Below are 20,256 nucleotides of genomic sequence, written 5' to 3' on the forward strand. Positions count from 1 at the left end.
TGACAATCCTTCAACCAGTACAACAAGGCTTCGGGCAAAGGCATCACTATCAATCCAACTACGATTCCAATCGTAAGTAATGTATTTTCAAATTGATAGATGCTTGTTTTGATTCTCGTATGAGATACGTTAGGCCCCATACTATCATGCACGAGTATAGGCCATCGAAAATGATAAATTTTATCTCACCTACTCGAAAGATGGAGTTTGTGAAGTGCATATATCAAGGGAAGTTAATTGCACCTGGATGCATATAGGTTATTTGTTGGTAGAGCAATTACAAGGAAGAATTAGCCAAGGGTTATGAATGGTATAGTCATCAAAAGAATGACATTAAAAGATTGGGCATACAAGTGCTAAATTAAAGTATAGTCAAGGGTTATAAATAGCATAATTGCTAAAAGAATATAACATTAAGAATCATGAATAGAGAGTACTAGTTTAAAGTTTAGATACTTCAAATGTACTTAGCTTAAGAGCCCAAATATTAAGAAGAACTATATTCTAGCTCAAGGCAAGGCCTGCTAGAGTCTAATTACTTGAGATAATCTTGTACTTATCTTATCAAGTATTTACACGTTATGTCTATAACATATTTTGATATATGAGAATAATTTCATGTTTGCCTCATGACTTGACTAAGAGCTGATACAATAAATTAATCATAAGGATTAAAACTAAGATGTTTTGAGATCCGTTGGATAACTATAATCCAATTCAGGGTTGGGTTATCGATTAATGTAAGTGACATATAGAACTTACGTCATGAATAGTGTTTGAACCCTTAACATGTGCCTTAGCCAAAGGAAGGAAGTGTTAAGAAACATTTTGCATAGTATCGCTCTTAGATCCCAAGGGAAAGAGCAAATATGCAATGGAAATGTTATGTCCTCTTTTCTTGCATTGTTTGGGAAGAATGCAATTGGTTTTTTTGGTTGATCGAACAACATCCAAAATGCTTTTACATTCAACTAGTTGTTGCTTTATTGTTTGGATGATTATTCCAAGTGCTTGTGATTTATGGTAAATGCATGGCAAGGGTCTGTGATGACAAGTTGCCATGGAAACAAAGGAATGTTTTCTTGGAAAATGATATTAGGACTGAATGCCTTGTTTGTGCTTGATTCTTAAAGGATTTAATTAAGGATATACTGCACGGGTGGATCACCTCCATGATCACACCGTGGATTAACCTGAGAGGGCACTGCTCAATTCATGGGCCGAAGGTCGAGTGGTGAAAATGCCAACCACGGGAATGATGTTTTGCTCCTAGATAGCTTGCGGGTCATATGGAGCTTTGGACACCCCTTGTTAGGTCTAGAATGGAGTTGAAGACCTCCGTGGCCCCCAACATCTGGGCATGTTGGGAGATCCTATTCTAGATAAAGGATTGAGTTTGTGGTGCCATGTGAATTGGACCAGTTACTTCTGCAAGGTAGAAGGGATACTTCTGTTGGACAGAAGTGATACATAATTTCTCCTGTATGGACGGGAGACAAAGATTAACTTGAAGATAAGTTAAGGAACTTGTTTGAACTTGTTTGTCAATAGATTGCTTTGCTCTATTTTTGTGTTTGTGCTATAAGTTATGCGAACGAACCCTATTCCCTAAAAGGCTTAATTAATGAAGCTGACTTTAAGTGTCACACATGAATGTGGTAGGACCTAATTAGAAAACCAAAGCTACTAAGGGAAGCGGGTGGACGGAACCCCCAACGGGTCCGTCCTACGACGACAGGGTGGTCCCAGAGAACTGGGAGGCTTCTCACAAGTTTTTATCATCATTTGACCTTTAGGTACTATTAGGTTAGAACCCGATTCATGCCGTTTTAGGGGACTGGAATGGAACTATGCCCTATGGGCAGAGAGTTTGAGCAGTGCATTCCTCTCGTTTCCCATTCTCTTTGAACTAAGTGTGGCATGGGTTTGCTTTGAATTGGGTATCTCTACATAAAGTAGGATGTCCAAAACCCGACGCTAGAATGCTAACAGGAGACCTTGACAACTAGGAAATCAAATTTCAGGTCGATTCTAGTGGGTTTGGTCATGAACGTTCCATTGCGATGCGGATTTGGAAAACCCTAGGTGACAAAACTCGGAACATTCCCTGGGAGTGCGAGGCAGCAACGCTTAGATTTGTTTCTCGATAGACTGCTAAAAGAGTGCCTGGAAAGCCGATGGGTGGGCACCTCATAGTTGGTATCAGAGCCGAACTTTGTAATGATACGTAATTGATTAATGTATGGTTTGTAGATATATCCTAAACAAAATAATCTAAGCAATATGGCTTGATTGTTAGGCACCTTCTGCACCCACGAATGTTGACATGCAAGAGAAGAACTTCTTTCTCAAGCAATTTAAGGCACCCGAGTTTGATGGAGAAGGGATAGACATCGCAGCAGAGGCAGAGCTATGGATTGAGTTGATGGATGACTATTTCTTTGCTTCAGGAACTACCTCTACCAATCAAGCAATGATAGCCAAACTTAAGTTAGTTGGCCGGGCTCGATTATGGTGGAAGCAATGTTACAAAGATGAAGGTGTTTCTGAAGCCGCTGTTACTTGGGTTCAGCTAAAAGATGATGTACGCGGACGATACCTTCCGCCAACCTACCAGACTTTAAAGATGAATGAATTCTTTAAGCTAAAGCAACTGGAATTAACTTTGGAAGCTTACTACTCAAAGTTTGTAACCCTACTAAAATACGCACCACCTATGGATATTGCGCAGCAAGTATCCAAGTTTTGCCATGGCCTAAACACTCCTCTGAACCACCATCTTGAAGCAATGCGTCCAACGGACTTGCAAGATGCATTACTCCGAGCGAATCCAATCATGCAAGAATTTAAATTGGGAAATTGTAGTAAAGATGACTCCCGAGATTTGGGTAAGAGATGCCATACATGTGGAAAGATAGGGCACATCCGTAGATGTCCCTACCATCAATATTTCCATTGCAATGAACTAGGACATGTCCAAGCAGACTGCCCTGACTTAAGTCCAGAAGTTACGGAGCCTCCAAGAAAACGAAGCTACACAAGTGTAGTCTTCGGATATATAGAGGAATTAGATGAAGACGAAGACTTAGAACCTACTACACCACTTTAGGATTATTAGAAATCCTAGAAATTTTGTCGACATAAAATACAACTTGTATTGGAATAAACTTTACTCTTGTAACTACAGTTAACTTGAGTAATATGAGTTGCATCTATTTTGAGCCTAGAACTTGCAAATGATTAGAGATACTCTGGCAAGGAATGATAGTTATAACGTGCAATGAATTTCTCTTAAGTCATTTCTTCTCAACTAATATAGATTGGCTCTTACCAAAATGTCGAAGCTTGGAAGTATTCTTTATTATTACAAGCAAAGCCAATTGTCCATGGAGCTCAATCTCAAACTAAGGACAGGACAATTTGGGAATGTAGTTTCTAAGATAAAGGACCACTCCAATCTGCTAAAAGAATCCTAGGTCAATTTGGTCTAAAGAAGAAAATCCTACCAAGGACAACCAAGAATCTTGTTATCACAAGTGATAAAGCTCTGCCCTATTTCTATTGTAGGGAGTTAGGTCATTTCAAAAGGGAATGTCCAAAGCACCCTAAACATCGCTGCTCCAAGTGCCACAACATTGGACATAACTATATCAATTGTCCCAACAGAACTCGAAGAGAACTTGAGCTTACAATAAATAAAGTTGTACAAGCTCCAGTGATCTAGAATATACCAAGTGCTTAGGAAAAACCTAGAAGATATCCATGAGATGTAACTACAACAAATTTTCTATTGTAACCAAGACTTCGATATATCAAATACCATAGGTTGTTATTTCAAAAGACCGCATGCCTGTGAGTGATTAGAGTAGCGCAGCAAAAGCATGGTGATCCATACCTCACAGGTTCCAAGATGATACCCCCCTGTTTCTCTCGAGATGAGGACATATTGATTTCTCTAAGGAGAGAAGGATGCAATATTTCCACACAATAAAACTTAGTTGGTTAGTTTGAAAGTTAGTTAGTCAATTAATAAGTTATTAGGATTACTAACTAAAGACTAACTAAGGTAAAAACTAACTAACATTAATTATTAATAATTTTTATTTAATTAAAAATATTTTATTTAGAAAAATCGAGAGTCATAAATCTGATATTTTTCTCGGATTGAAAAGGACCGTATCCACCCTTTACGTAAATTACAATGTGAACAAGACTTATGAGTTATATTAATCACTAGGTTAATGTGTATAGTTTGGATGGTGCAAAAATATTAGATTTTGGGCAAAACTAGTATATTTTAGATATTTTAGATATTATCCTAAAAACAGCTATGGAGATTTTTTGAACTGGATGTCATTTAAAAGAAAAGACAAGTGATATTTTAGTTAGTTTGGAGATTTTATAAAAAGAAAAAAATAAAGAGAGGATTTGCAAAATCGCACGTGCCACGATCACAGTACACAAGCAGTGGACATCACTTTGAACAGAGAAAAGAAAGAGTGAACTAAGAGCTTTCTAACCAAGTGACTTAAGTGACTTGGGGTTTTACCCCCCTTTCTGAGCCAATGGAACCACTAGATTTATGATCTTAGCATCAAATCGCTGATCTTTTCAAGATCCCCCTCCACAAAGAGCTCCACTTCTCAACCACAAGCCCTCTTCTCTAATTCACTATAAATATGAGGCTTGGGAGAGGCATAAGAAGCATAAGGAGACCTCAAGAGGCTGCGAGAGAGAGGTAGAGAGAAGGATACCCCTCCAAGAGATTTTGAGGAAGAGCTTGAAAGAGAGCTTGAGAGAGAGAGAGAGAGAAGAGTCACCCCAAGAGGCTGCAAGGAAGAGAATTAGCTCAATTCCCTCTCTCTCGATCCTCGACTTAACCATCTTCTCTTACGCTCTCCCATCTTGAATCTATTCCACCATCTTAATCTCTTGAGTCTACTTGCGGACAATGGCCTCCAAGCGAAGAATTTCGCGTGCGGATGACAATCCTGCAACCAGTAATAAGGCTTCGGGCAAAGACATCACTGTCAATCCAACTGCGGTTCCGGTCTTAAGTAATGTATTTTCAAATTGATAGATGCTTGTTTTGATTCTCGTATGAGATATGTTAGGCCCCATACTATGATGCACGAGTATAGGCCATCGGAAAGGAGAAATTTCATCTCACCTACTCGAAAGATGGAGTTTGTGAAGTGCATGTATCAAGGGAAGTTAATTGCACCTAGATGCATATCGCTTATTTGTTGGTAGAGCAATTACAAGGAAGAATTAGTCAAGGGTTATGAATGGTATAGTGATCAAAAGAATGACATTAAAAGATTGGGCATACAAGTGCTAAATTAAAGTATAGTCAAGGGTTATAAATAGCATAATTGCTAAAAGAATATGACATTAAGAATCATGAATAGAGAGTACTAGTTTAAAGTTTAAATACTTCAAATGTACTTAGCTTAAGAGCCCAAATATTAAGAAGAACTATATTCTAGCTCAAGCCAAGGCCTGTTAGAGTCTAATTACTTGAGATAATCTCGTACTTATCTTATCAAGTATTTACACGTTATGTCTATAACATATTTTGCTATATGAGAATAATTTCATGTTTGCCTCATGACTTGACTAAGAGCTGATGCAAGAAATTAATCATAAGGATTAAAACTAGGATGTTTTGAGATCCGTTGGATAACTATAATCCAATTTAGGGTTGGGTTATCGATTAATGTAAGTGACATATAGAACTTACGTCATGAATAGTGTTTGAACCCTTAACATGTGCCTTAGCCGAAGGAAGAAAGTGTTAAGAAACATTTTGCATAGTATCGCTCTTAGATCCCAAGGGAAAGAGCAAATATGCAATGGAAATGTTATGTCCTCTTTTCTTTCATTGTTTGGGAAGAATGCACTTGGTTTTTTTGGTTGATCGAACAATATCCAAAATGCTTTTACATTCAACTAGTTGTTGCTTTATTGTTTGGATGATTATTCCAAGTGCTTGTGATTTATGGTAAATGCATGGCAAGGGTCTGTGATGACAAGTTGCCATGGGAACAAAGGAATGTTTTCTTGGAAAATGATATTAGGACTGAATGCCTTGTTTGTGCTTGATTCTTAAAGGATTTAATTAAGGAAGGATATATTGCACGGGTGGATCACCTCCATGATCGCACCGTGGATTAACGCGAGAGGGCACTGCTCGATTCATGGGCCGAAGGTAGAGTGGTAAAAAGGCCAACCACGGGAATGATGTTTCGTTCCTAGACAGCTTGTGGGTCAGTTGGAGCTCTGGACACCCCTTGCTAGGTCTAGAATGGAGTTGAAGACCTCTGTGGCCCCCAACATCTGGGCATGTTGGGAGATCCTATTCTAGATAAAGGATTGAATTTGTGGTGCCATGTGAATTGGACTAGTTACTTTTGCAAGGCAGAAGGGATACTTCTATTGGACAAAAGCGATACATAATTTCTCCTGTATGGGCAGGAGGCAAAGATTAACTTGAAGATAAGTTAAGAAACTTGTTTGAACTTGTTTGTCAATAGATTGCTTTGCTATGTTTTCGTGTCTGTGCTATAAGTTATGCGAATGAACCTTGTTTCCTAAAAGGCTTAATTAACGAAGCTGACTTTAAGTGTCACACATAAATGTGGTAGGACCTAATTAGCAAACTAAAGCTATTAAGGGAAGCGGGTGTGCAGAACCTTGGATGGGTCCGTCCTACTGCAAGGTGGTCCCAGAGAATTGGGAGGCTTCTCACAATTTTTTATCATCATTCGACCTTTAGGTACTGTTAGGTTAGAACCCGATTCATGCCGTTTTAGGGGACCGAAATGGGACTATGCCCTATGGGCAGAGAGTTTGAGCAGCGCATCCCTCTTGTTTCCCATTCTCTTTGAACCAAGTGCAGCATGGGTCTGCTTCAGATTGGGTATGTCTGTGTAAAGTAGGATGTCCAGAACCCGACGCTAGAATGCTAATAGGAGACCTTGACAACTAGGAACCCGAATTTCAGGTCAATTCTAGTGGGTTTGGTCATGAACGTTCCGTTGCGAGGTGGATTCGGGAAACCCTAGCTGACAAAACTCGGAACATTCCCTAGGAGTGCCGAGCAGCGACGCTTAGATTCATTTCTCGATAGACCGCTAAAAGAGTGCTTGGAAAGTCGATGGGCAGGCACCTCACTTTAATATTGAATCGAAGAAGTTGAGCAAGGTGAGATAGTCTTACTCATGTAAGATCTGAAATTGAGTTGTCTTAATGCTTTGATGGTAAGAGGCATTGTAAGAATATTCCATTTAGGGTAGATATTATATCCACTACTTAGGTTCTCTTAGTATGTCCTTAACATTTCTTCTATGATTTGATTGACTAGATCTATTTGGCCATCAGTTTGTGGGTGATATTTGTATTCAAGCATAGATATGTAATAAGAGTTTCAAATAAAATCTTCTAAAGAAGTAAAGAGGGAATCTCAATCATGAATGCCACCTTGTTGGCAACCCATGAAACTTAAATATTTCTCTGTACAAACAACATTGTGATATCTAAAGCCTTGCAGTTTATCTTGATGAGAATGAGATGAACAAACTTTGTCAACATATCATCAATCATAATGATAGAGTTGTATCCTCCCTTGGTTGAAGGCAACTCAACCACAAAATCCATGCCAATGAATTCCTACTTCATGTGGCAAATATCAAGGAGCTGAAATTTTCTTAGCATTTTAACATTTCTCTACTTTCACCCTTTAAGACCTTAGGTATCCAATTACATATTTAGGTACATCACCTCTAAACTTTGCTAATGATAGCTTTTTCTAATTGCATTGAGTACCTTAGCATAGACAAGATGTCTTGAAAATGAAGAGTCATGTGCTTCCCAATGTATATTCTTTTTCAATTCGTGGCTAAAAGAAATGTATAATTTTTCTTAAAGTACACAAGCTCTTTCTTAGTACAAAGGTCTCGATACTTAAGTTGTAACTTAGAACCTTGATCCTTAAGTTGAACATCCCTTCTTAGCTTTCAATATTTAGGGTCCTTTTAAGCTTCTTCTTTTCTCCTAAGGGTGATTGGGTTACTTGGCATTGATATTGTGGCAACTTGAGTGATTCTATCCTTGAGGATTCTTCTATAATAAGAGCATTGAGGAATGCCTTGTGGCATACAACATCCACAACCACATTCTCCTTGCCTAGCTTGTATTTAATCTTGAAGTTTTACTCTTGTAAGGCTTTGTTCAACCTTTGTTATCTCATGTTTAGATCTAGAAATATCCATTCGAGACTTCTTTGATCTTTTATTAAGGCAAAATTTTTAATCAACCAAGTAATGTCTCCATAATTTGAGAGCATGGATCACAACCAACAATTGCAAGTCATGTGTAACCTAGTTTCATTCATGTGTCTTCAACTTCCTTGAGAAATAAGCAACTAGATGTCCCTCTTGCATAAGTATACAATCCAATGTAAGGAAGATTGCATTTGTCATACCCTCAAACCCCTAGTTTAGGTTGTGAATCTTTAGAATGGGAGCTATTACTAAGCTTTGCCTGAGTCTCTCGAAGTTGGGTTGCTCAATTGAGGTCTATATACTATCAATCCTAAGAAACTGTACACTTCTTTGACTGTCATTAAGGGGTAGCCATTCTTGTACATCCTTGACCTTAGCAGGATCTACCACAATTTCTTCATCTAACATTATAAACCCAAGATACTCAATCTATTTCTTAAAGAATATATATTATTTTTTAGCATAAAGCATGTGTGTCCCCATTGTTTCAAGAATAATGTGGAGTGAAAAGTGGAGAGAAGAATAATAAAATAATCGCCTTCTCTCTCCACTTTTGCAATCCCATCTTTTCTTTTTTATACTATCTATAAATGATTTGCTCAAACTCCTTCTATCTCCTCATTCAATAACCCTTTTTAACTAAATTTCATGTTAAAAAAGAAGTTAGTTATGGGAGTGTGGTGCTTGGTTTTCAATGCAAAATGATTAGCACATACGGACTGATTCATTTTCAAAGTAAAAACAAGAAAAAAAAAATTCGGGAGTTCCTTTTAAGATATTTTGGAAATTTTTTATATTTGTGCTTTTGGTCAACAAACAAACCTATTGGTCAAATTTTTCATTTTTTAGACATGTGTTTGGAGGTAAAAGGGTTTTTTTAATCTAAAACCTTTAAGACATTCCTTCACTCTAAGCTTTTCTTCTCCATTTTACTATTGTCTCATAGTGTTATTATGAGGTTTTCTCTGTGTCTATCTAATATACCTCTTGCTCACCATCAATCTATTTGTGTTTGTACACTCTCCATTTACACTCAACTATTTCATTTTCCTTGACATCTCTATGTGTCCTTTCATTCTACCTTTGCTTTTGCCCCTCTAGTCTACCTCATAGATATCAAAACCTCTATCTCCATTAACCTCTCTATATGTCTATCTATGTCTCTCTGGTCTACCTGTATAGAATCAAGCACCTTGATACCATTAACATCTTTGTGTATCTATCTATGCTTTTTTAGTCTACCTCCATAGATATCACATCTATATTTGTTGCGGATAAAGGAACCTAGGACTACATCACCATGTATATACTTTACATACCATGACTGCACACTTGTGCAATGCATGTGGCAAGTGCCCATCACTATCACTTTATTCTTTATTCTTCAATGACTATTGAATAAGAGAAGGTTGGTTGCACATTATGATTGTTGGAGTTTCCACATATAGTGACTATCTCTCTCTTGCTCTCTTGCTCCATTCGCCATAGCTCTTGATTTGCTCTTATTCCCAATTGTTTGCTCTAGTATTAGAGCCAACCATTCAAGGAGCTTCTTCATCCTTTTCTTTAACCCAAATTCAAAGCTTCAACTCAAGGTTTCATAGTACACATTGTGTCTTTCTCCCAAGATATGTATTGAGTGTCTGATAGCCCTTTCATATTTTGGTCATAACTTTTGTATACGACATTAGATTCAGGTGTTCTATAGCTAGAAAAGAAGAGTTTGATAAGATCTATAAATATAAGCACTCACAAAGTTAATTTTGTGTAGTTTTTAGTTCTCTATTTCATATAAAACATAAAAATCCTAGTTTGGATAGCAAATAATCGATTCCATAATGTATGTTTTATGCTTTGGGGATGCTATTTGGGTGCCCGTATGGTATGATTATGCTTTGGGATGCTATTTGGATTATTTAGAGCTTGATTAGCTTAAATTTTTAGAGGTTCCATATTAGTTTGGACAACAAGCATACAACAATTAACTTCATGCTTTGAATGTTTATTATGCTTGCATGGTATTTTGGATATAGTATATGTCTAAGTGATGTCTAGCATTGATATATGACCTCATATATGATTATAACATGCCTTGGCTATTGGATTTAAGCTACATTTGATGTACTTGGGCTTTGGTTAGTTTCTTTGAGCTTTTTCGCTTACTCACTTAATAGATATTAAAGCTTCATTGGACACTTATGCTCTCGGATCTCTATATGGTCAATCTCTATGTGTCTATCCATGCCTTTTTAGTTTACCTCCATTAACATCTACCCAATTGATCCCCTAATTAATAAACATCTTGTTTTCTCAAGAATCAGAAACTTAGTGAAATATGTATGTGAGGGTGAAATTTGATAGCTTGGTTGTACTAGTTGGCGTAATGATCAAGTGAGAGCATGTATTCATAACATGCCATGCAACTACAAAAAATACATGATGTTATCATATCACACCAACTACAAAATACAATGGCTAATAAGAGAAGTGAAATAAATTAAATTAATATTAGGAGTTGACTCTATATATTATTCATTGAGTCTCCAATATCTTGCTATGTAGGAAATATGGCTAGGCAAAAGGTAGCGGCAAGGAAGCTTCCTCTCAGAGCCCCCTATCATGTTTAACTCAATGGGGCATCTACTAGCTTAGATGCCATCTTTGACATAATAATACTTCACAACTTGCCAAAAAACCCCCCTCTAAACCTAGCCTAGCTTCCTTAAGCCACCCTAAGAGGGATCCTCCTCAACATCCCCATGAGAAACACAACTGGAGGCTAGGTACAATGGCCTTAAGAGAAATCAGAAAGTACCGATGCTCTTTCAATCTCATTATCCCAAACACTAGTTTCTCAAAACTTATTTGTGAGATTGTGCAAGATCTATATTTAAAAAAAAGCAAGAAGTTGGTTTTTACCACAAGGTCAAGATACACCTGATTAGTTTATAAAAATTGTATTCATGCTCTTCAAGGGACTGTAGGGGCTTTTTTGGTAGACTTGATGTGACTGATGCTCAACATTTTGCAATACATGCTAAATGCATTACTAGAACTCCCAAAGACTTTCAATTGGTAAGGAATCTCTAGGCAGTGAAGGATACATTCATTCTTATGGAATGAATATTGTTTGTAATATTATCTTTATGGACAAGTGTCCTCCACGTGACTTTGTTTGACTAAAAACTATTGTAATAGCTTTGAAGAATGAACAAAGTCTTTATTTTTTATCTTTATTATCATCTTAAATGTAAGTCTTCTTACTATATTTTGGCTAAATTTTATATTATTATTTATTATTGTCAGTATTAACATCAAATAATGAAATTTTGTATATCCTTGTCTAGTGATAATTAACTAGATCCAAAACTCTTGGATATTTTATTACAAAAAAATTCTAATAATTTCATCTCAATATTTTTCAAGGAATTAGCATTTGTATTTATTGATTTGAGTCTCCATCAAATCGGACTCAAATTTTTTAACTACTTTAATGTTTATTATTGCAAAAATCTTAGTCCCTAAATCTAGTTTTTGGTAAATTATACTTGATGCAATAAAATCATAAATTATTTTAGGTAGTGCAGTAAGTTCCGTGCATCCTATTCCTATTACATCTCATGTAATCGAATTAATCCTTTGAATTTGCAATTAAGAATTTTTCGTTAGTATTTTTTATATGCATGAGATTATATGGAAAAATCCTACTCTTAGGAATGCAATTTTACCAGTTCATGAGATGATTATATATATTTTTTATTTAGTATTTAAAATAATAATCAAATATGGCATTTTAGCTCTCTCATTCTACGATATTGAGTCAAGTTGGTAGTAGCACATTGACATCTCCACCCTCACCCGTGACGTGGTCCCTTATTGTGCCTTTGGCTTACCTTGTGAATGCATTCTTGATATGAATATGAGCTTCTACCCTCAAGATGGGCCATTCTGCAAACTTATGAGCATTCTATGCATGTCGTGTAGCATTCTATGTCGTGTTGAGTTGGTGCCATGACATGTTGAGTTGGTGAAAGTGCAATGTCACATAGTGGATCTAGTGCTCATCTAAGCATTTGGTTATTGTTGGTATTTGCAACTTCATTTGTAGTTCCAGTACTTGTCACTCTATTTGTAGTGGTCGTGCCTACAACGTTACCAACTTATGCTTCCACAGCCTTCATAATTTTCCTCTTTGTGGCCATGGTTTTCGATCAAAAAATTGCAGAGAAGACATTGATAATAGATCTATGGGCCATCTCAGTTAGATCAATAGAGATGGTGACAATAGGAATTGAGAAGAAATCGAGTAGAGTCTTGATTCTACAAGGGAATGAAGGTAGAAGAGACATGATTCAACTTAGAAACGTAGTAGAGTATCCCCCTTGTCTTCACAATAAGAATTGTCTCTCTCTCGCTCTCCTCTTGCCTCTCTCACTCTCTCTTACTCTTCTCTCTTGATTCGAGAAGAGTCTCTTCCCTTGATTTGGCTAACATCTTCTATGGCTTCTCATGCCCCATATTTATAATTTAATTGAAGCGAGGGGAGTCTCATGAGTTGTGGCCAAGAAGAGGAGTTCTTTATGGAGGGTATCTTGCCAATCTGACTATTTGGAAGCTTTTGAGATGCAATCTAATATTTGCAATCTCTTCTTTGAGGTCCAAAGAGACTGGCAAAGATGCCATGACTGATTCACCCGGCTTTCGAGTGATCTTGCTTCAATTTAAGCCTCTTGTCAAACTAAGAAAAGGGGGAGATTGTTGGATTTGTTTGCTAAGATTGAGAAGGGAGATCTCATGTTTTTTTTTTTCCAGTTTCCCAAATCGAGAGGAGAGAAGATGATGGTCACGAATTGACAAAAAGGGACAAAAGGGGGTGGCACAATCAACTCAAGAACTCCTTTGTATTAAGATTTTTAAAAAAATATTAATGCTTTTTATTTTCTATGCTTTAATCCTCCTTAAGTTAAGTCTTGGCTTTCTTAAGTTATTAAACACATTTACTCTACCCTGAACTTACTCGCCATAACTATCACACACATGGTAATTCCCATGTAGAGGTATTCCCAGTCATATTGATCTCAAAAGGTGACGGGGTACAAGATATAGATTATTTTATTCAAGATCCCACTTTTGATAGTCTAAGTTCTTCAAAATTAATGTATGGGAAGTCAAGAAAGTTGAAACATCACATCCTCTTCCCCTTGGAGAAATCAAGATGTCCACATCTTGAATGAAGCTAGGGATATTGGTTACATAGTGATTTTTCATCAACCCAAGTGGCATCCTCTTTGGGAAAGTCTTTCCACTAGATGAGATACTCCCTAAGGGTTTTACTTCTTAGAACCTTCTCTCACTTGTCAAGTATCCTATCTAGTTGATGTCCAAGGACTCCTTGATTTGGCATCACAAGTTGTTGGTCATTAAGTACATGATTAGGGTTAGAAAAATAGGCTTTCAATAGACTGACATGGCATACATTATGCACTATCAAGTTGTTTGAGAGTTCAACTTATAAGCATTAGGTCTTAGATACTTTAGCACCTTATATGGTCCACAATATCTAGGACTTAACTTCTTGAATTCTCCTAGAGATAAGGAACTTTTCTTTAGGCAAACTTGAATAAAAACCATGTCACCCTCTTTGAAAATGCATTATTGGCTTTGTTAATCAACATATTCTTTCTGTCGGTCCTTAGTAACTTGAATATCTTTCCTTATAGACTTTACTTTGCGGATCCATTTTTTCCAACATTTTCTTAGATGCTTCTACCCATAGGGTAGAATTAAAAAAAATTAGTGGCATAAACTTGCCCATACAATGCTTGGAAATGAGTCATTTGAGTACTTTGATGATATAATGCATGTAGGCAAATTCATCTAAGGATAGGTATTGGATTCACCAGTTAAGTTCCCTATTGCAATAATCTCTAAGTATATGTTCAATAACTTGATTGACCTACTCCGTTTGACCATCGATTTATGGATGGTAAGTAGTACTAAAGCAGAGTTGAGTCCCTAGAGCTTCAAACAAACTCTTCCAAAAGTTTAATGTAAAGGGAGAATCACGATCACTAATGATTCTCTGGGATAATCCATGTAGTTTAAAGTTTTCCTTAATGAAATTTTGGCAAAATCAAAATCCTTGTAATTGGTTTTTAACAAGAATAAGGTGTGTAGCTTTTGTCAACATATCAATGACTACCACAATTGAGTTATATCCTCCTTTATACTAGGGGTAATTCAACTATAAAGTCCATGCTCATATATTCCCATTTTATTTGAGGAATGTTAAGTGTCGAGAGCTTGCCTGGAAACTTGACATGTTCAACTTTAATTCGCTAGCAGTTTAGGCATTCAAAACATCCTTAGGTATGTCACCCTTGAATCTCTCACAGTAGAAGCTTTTTCTTACTACATTAAGAGTCTTAGCATATCCAAGATTACCCAAAAATGGAGAAGCCTGAGCTTCCTAAAGTATTTTCTCCGTGAGTTCGTGACTTGCAAAAATATATAGCCTTGTCTTGAAATAGATAAGCTCCTCATTTATGGAAAATACGTGATACTTAGACTTGAGTTTAGGATTTGTATCCTTAATGGGAATTTCTCTTAGCATTCTTTGACAACATAGATCATTCATACTTCTTCTTTGGCCATTTCTATGATAGGGTTATTGGGCATCGAAATCATTGTAGCAAGAGTTTATTCCCTAGAGGATTCCTGTAGGATTAGAGTATTGAGAAATGATCTACGACTTAAGGAGTCCACAACCACATTCTCTTTGCCTGGTCTATATTTGATTTCAAAATCTAATTCCTACAAAATCTTGATCCAATCAGCATTGCCTCATGTTCAGGTCTAGCTGAATGATAATCCACTTCAAGCTTTTGTGACAATGATTAAGGAAAACTTGTTACCAAGCAAATAATGTATCAATAATTTGAAGGCATGAATTACAGCAAGTAATTCTAGATCATACATGGCATAGCTCCTTTCATGGATCTCTAATTTCCTTGAAGCATAGGCTACTGGATGTCCTTCTTGCATGAGCATGCATCCTAACCCAAGGGAGATTGTGTTAATTATGACTTTGAACTCCTTGCTTAGGTCAGGTAGCCTTAAAATAGGGGTAGTTACCAAACTATGCTAAAGCTTTTCAAAGCTAGATTGTTCGACAGACGTCCATATAATGGTGACTTACTTCTTGAGTAGGTTAGTGAGAGGTGCAGTGATCGAGGCATAGTCTTTAATGAAGACTCTATACCAACCCGTTAGCCCTAAAAAGCTTTGCACTTCTTTGACCGTTGTTGGGGGTGGCCAATCATGTACACCAGTTGTGATTCATGGTATTCTTTATTCTTAGAATACATTAAGATATCATCAAAGAAGACAAGGATGTAATCATCGAGATAAGGTCTAAAAATGCCTCGCATTAATCTATTGAAGGTGGTAGGAGCATTTGTTAATCCAAATGACATGGTCTGTAATGACAAGTTGCCATGGGAATAAAGGAATGTTTTTCTAGAGTATGATATTAGGATTGATTGCTTTGATTGTGCTTGAATTTTAATTGGATTAATTAAGGAATGATATTTTGCACGCATGGATCATCTCCAAGATCACATCGCGGATTATCTCAAGAGGGCACTACTTGATTCACAGGCCGATGGTCGAGTGGTGAAAAGGCCAACCGCGGAAATGGCATCTCACTCCTAGACTGCTTGTGGATCAGGTGGAGCTCTGGACACCCCTTGCCTATCTAGAATGGAGTTGGAGATCCCCATGAGCCCAATGTCTAGGAAGTTGGAAGATCCTATTCTAGATAAAGGATGGAAATTTTGGTGCCATGAGATTTGGACTGGGTACTTTTGTTAGACAAAAGGGATACATAATTCTCCTATATGGGTAGGAGACAAAGATTAACTTAAAGATAAGTTAAGGAACTTGTTTGATAAAAGGACTACTTGTTTTGTTTTTGTGCATGTGTTGTAAATTACGTGAATGAACTTTGTGCTCTAAAAGGCTTAATTAATGAAGTTGATTTTAAATGTCGCACATAAATGTGGTAGGATCTAATTAGACAACTAAAGCTATCAAGGGAAGTGGGTGGACGGAATTCCCCGACAAGTCCGTCCTATGGTTGGGCGGTCCCAGAGAACTTGGAGGATTCTCACAAGGATTTACCATCGGATGACTTTAGGTATTGTTAAGTTAGAACCCGATTCATGCTGTTTTAGGGTACCGGAATGGGACTATGGCCTACGGGAGAGAGGTTGAGCAGTACATCCCTCTCATTTCCCATTCTCTATGAACCAAGTGCGGCATGAGTCTGCTTCGACTCTATTGTTCCTACTCAAAGTGGGTCATCTGGAGCTTGATGCTAGCTACTTCCTAGAGACTTAGTTGATAGGAAAGAAACCCTGACTTCAAGTCGGTCCTAAGTGGGAACGGCCAAATACTTCCGCTTTGGGGCAAACTCAAAAAGATCTAGATCGCAAACCCTGTGACATTCCTTACGAGTGCCAGGTGGCACTTTCTAGACTCCCCTCTCGATGGGCTGCTAAGGCATGTCCCATAAGTGGTCAAGCGGACACATTACATTCGTTGAGTGGATCTGCTTCGATCTGGCCATCTGGGAGTTATTTGCCCAACCCAGGTAATTCCACACCTTTCATTGCATGAGTAGGTTGGATTTGGAGCTGCTCGACTAGTAGGATGACCTCCATCGCTTGGTGCGATGAATTTTTTGAAGTCCGGCGAAAAAAACACGTCACATTCGACCCGTTTGAGTGACCGCAATTCTGGGTCGAGTCCTAGAATCGGCCCTCGAATCGCTTGGCCATTCAACCCTCGGCCCTGCAAACTCGACCCACCTGACTCGGCCTCGGCCCACCCGATTTGGCCCTCCGTCCACTCTTCCATCGAACAACTAGACTCGAACTGGCCGAATTTGACATTCGGACCAATTACATTCGACCCTTTCTACTCGGCCCTCAAATGGGCCAAATCGGGCACTAGGCCCCTGCAATTCGAACCTATTGGGCCGAATTTAGATTTTTTCAAATTTTAACCTGAAGACAGTGAAATTGACCAAGAGACCATATAGAGCTGAACCCATATTATAAATCGATCGCGGGGCTGAAACTTAGAGCAAGTAATTCAAAATTTGGCTATAAATGGTCTTTCAAATTCCGCACCTCCCCCAAGTAGGTTGGAGAGAAAATGTGTGCCGTGACAGGTCCTCCAAATTGGACCCTAGTGTAGTAATGGCTCTACACAAGCATGGATTCTCACTTGCAAAAGAGCAACCAAAATCCCGTACCCGAACAAACAGATACCCTAGAACCTCAATGGGCCAATCTAGTCAACAAGGGCAAAAAGGCCACACTACAAAAACACATACATGTTGCAATCGGACTGCATCTAGTCAAAGCGAAAAGCAACAACATCAAGCTACAACATTGAGAATGGCTAGATATGATAGTCCTAATGATAGATGCTCCTTGAATAGCACTGCACAGACGATCCAAGACATTAGTGGAGAATCCACATCTGGTCGTGTAGTTGGGGATCCAAGGGCATTTGTCAGAAGACTTAAATTTACAAGCCAAGACCTAGAAGACGAAGACATAGTACTGCCTTCTTATCTTAGGGTCGAACTCACCGCAAAAAGAGAGCACACTATCAATGCCCTGATTGATGAAGGAGCAGATTTTAATATCTTGACCTATGAAGCATGGACCCTACAAGGCCAATCAAAGCTCACACCGACTAATGCAACTCTTAGCCCTTACGTGGGACACCCACAACCACTCATAGGGAAGTGCAAAATCCTTGCGACAATTGAAACTGAAAGCTCACATCGACTAATGCAACTCTTGGACCCTACAAGGCCAACCAAAGCTCACACCGACTAATGCAACTCTTAGCCCTTACGTGGGACACCCACAAGCACTCATAGGGAAGTGCAAAATCCTTGCGATAATTGAAACTAAAAGCTTGCCTATCCTATTTCATGTTCCTCCAAATAGTGCTAATTACGATAAGGAAACCCTCCTAGGAAGACCCTTCAAAAGGGCAACCAAGTGTGAGGTCGACTATGTAACACAGAGGATACACCTGACACTACCAGGTGTGAGGATAGTCACAACCTTTAGCAAGGGTGACCTCATCGAACCTCAAGGGAAGGGCAAGGAAGGTGCTAACATAACAGTCAAGCCTCCTAATGAGAGCAAGGACTTCTTGGAAGAGTTGATACAAGCACAGGTCGAACAACGAGAACCAGTGAGTGAGACCATGCCTGAAACAAGAAGGTCAGGAGACAATGACAAGGACAGCCTTTGGACTTACAAATATCGTAAAAGACCCCAAAAGAAGCCCAAGCCTTATAGACGAAGGCATCGATGTAGGGTCAGCACAACGCGGCGATGGATATCCAAAGAGTTGCTACGTGCTCAAGGGTATTACACAGGTAACCGATGGATTTGGGTGCCAAAACCCCTACTAAACCCCCTCTGTCGACTGAAGGCCAAATCGTATCAAGAGCAAAGAAGCGTAGGAGGAGATCTAAACAAAAAACCAAGTCTTGAGTCAAAAACATTGGAGTGATCGAACCCCTCATGGTGGTCGAAATCAAGAAACCAAACGGGACTAATCGGAGGGTAGATCCTTAGCCTAGCGTGCTTGACAAGCAGATATCAAATGTAATCATTGAGGATACGCAAAAGCCACTAGTGCCCAAGGAGCCTTTGATTCCCCAAGAGGATAATAGGCATCATAGGCAGCACAGCATTGCTCATGGCAAGGTTAAATGCTCAACAAACCAAATGGTAAAATCATCTAATAGCCACAAGCAAATCTTCCAGCCAGTGTTAGAGCCACTTAGGAGTCCCAAGTCTCCTATACCCTCTTTCCCTAAATGGACACAGGAAGCACAACAGAAGTCATCAAGTGCAGTTGCTCAATCCCAATCTCTATCTCCATCTAAGCTTCCAAATGTCCAAGAGGTGGGACATGATACCATCCGTAGCTCTCGGCCCAAGGATATGCCTATGCAACCTAATATGACTAGATCAACTCATGCTCGATCTACACATGTGAATGCTCAAAGGGCAACAAAAGACACGACCACTTCCGATCGCCCTAGGGACTTGACACCGCAATCCGCCAAGAGTAGCCAGCCCACTAGGCTAGCCGCTACTACTTCCAATCAGGGATCACAGCAGTCACAACCCTTGGTCGTGACAACGCCCCTTGCAGAATGTATCCTTAGTAGTTCGTGTGGGGAGGAGGTGCCGCAACTAGTGTCCTTGGCAACTCCAGTACTTCCAAAGCACCTAAAGCCTAGTCTTGAGGAGAAACCTCTCAAAGATGTGACCAAGGATATGGTACATCTAACCAATCAACCTAGCAAGGTTGTCCATTAGGTCGCAGCTAAGTCCCATGAGGACACACCAAAAAAGGGGAAAGCTGAGGCCCAACCAAGCACATCAACGACTGACCTAGTTCAAGGTCCTGAGTCATTAAGTTATGCACCTTCACTGACCAAGAAAAAGAGGAGAAAATAACAAAAACAATAGCAGTTACAGGTGGTTGTGGACCAAGAGCATTGAGACCAAGAGCGTTGGAGAGTTGAGGAATAAAGCATCGAATCCATCCACCAATGAACCCATTGATGTCTCTCCTAATAGTGGAGAAACCTGAAACACATCCATGTGTTCTGAAAAATCAAAGCAACCGTTACCATCAATGGTTGCTTGCAACACTCAATCCACCGACAAACAGAACTCACATTGACCAATCAAGAGTGGATACAGCACTGTCACAACAGGGTGACAAATCTATACCAGCCACATCTGAGGAGAACCATGAAAAAATAACAGCAAAACCTCAGGATAAATGCACAATCCCTGAGAGCATAAGCAATCCTATCGTTGACCAATCTTGCTCATCTAGGCCTAAGCCCCAAACTATG

Source organism: Lygodium microphyllum, chromosome 22, assembly GCF_053477565.2.
Source record: "Lygodium microphyllum isolate KBCC chromosome 22, Lygodium_microphyllum_v1.1.10, whole genome shotgun sequence".
NCBI classification, from domain to species: Eukaryota; Viridiplantae; Streptophyta; class Polypodiopsida; order Schizaeales; family Lygodiaceae; genus Lygodium; species Lygodium microphyllum.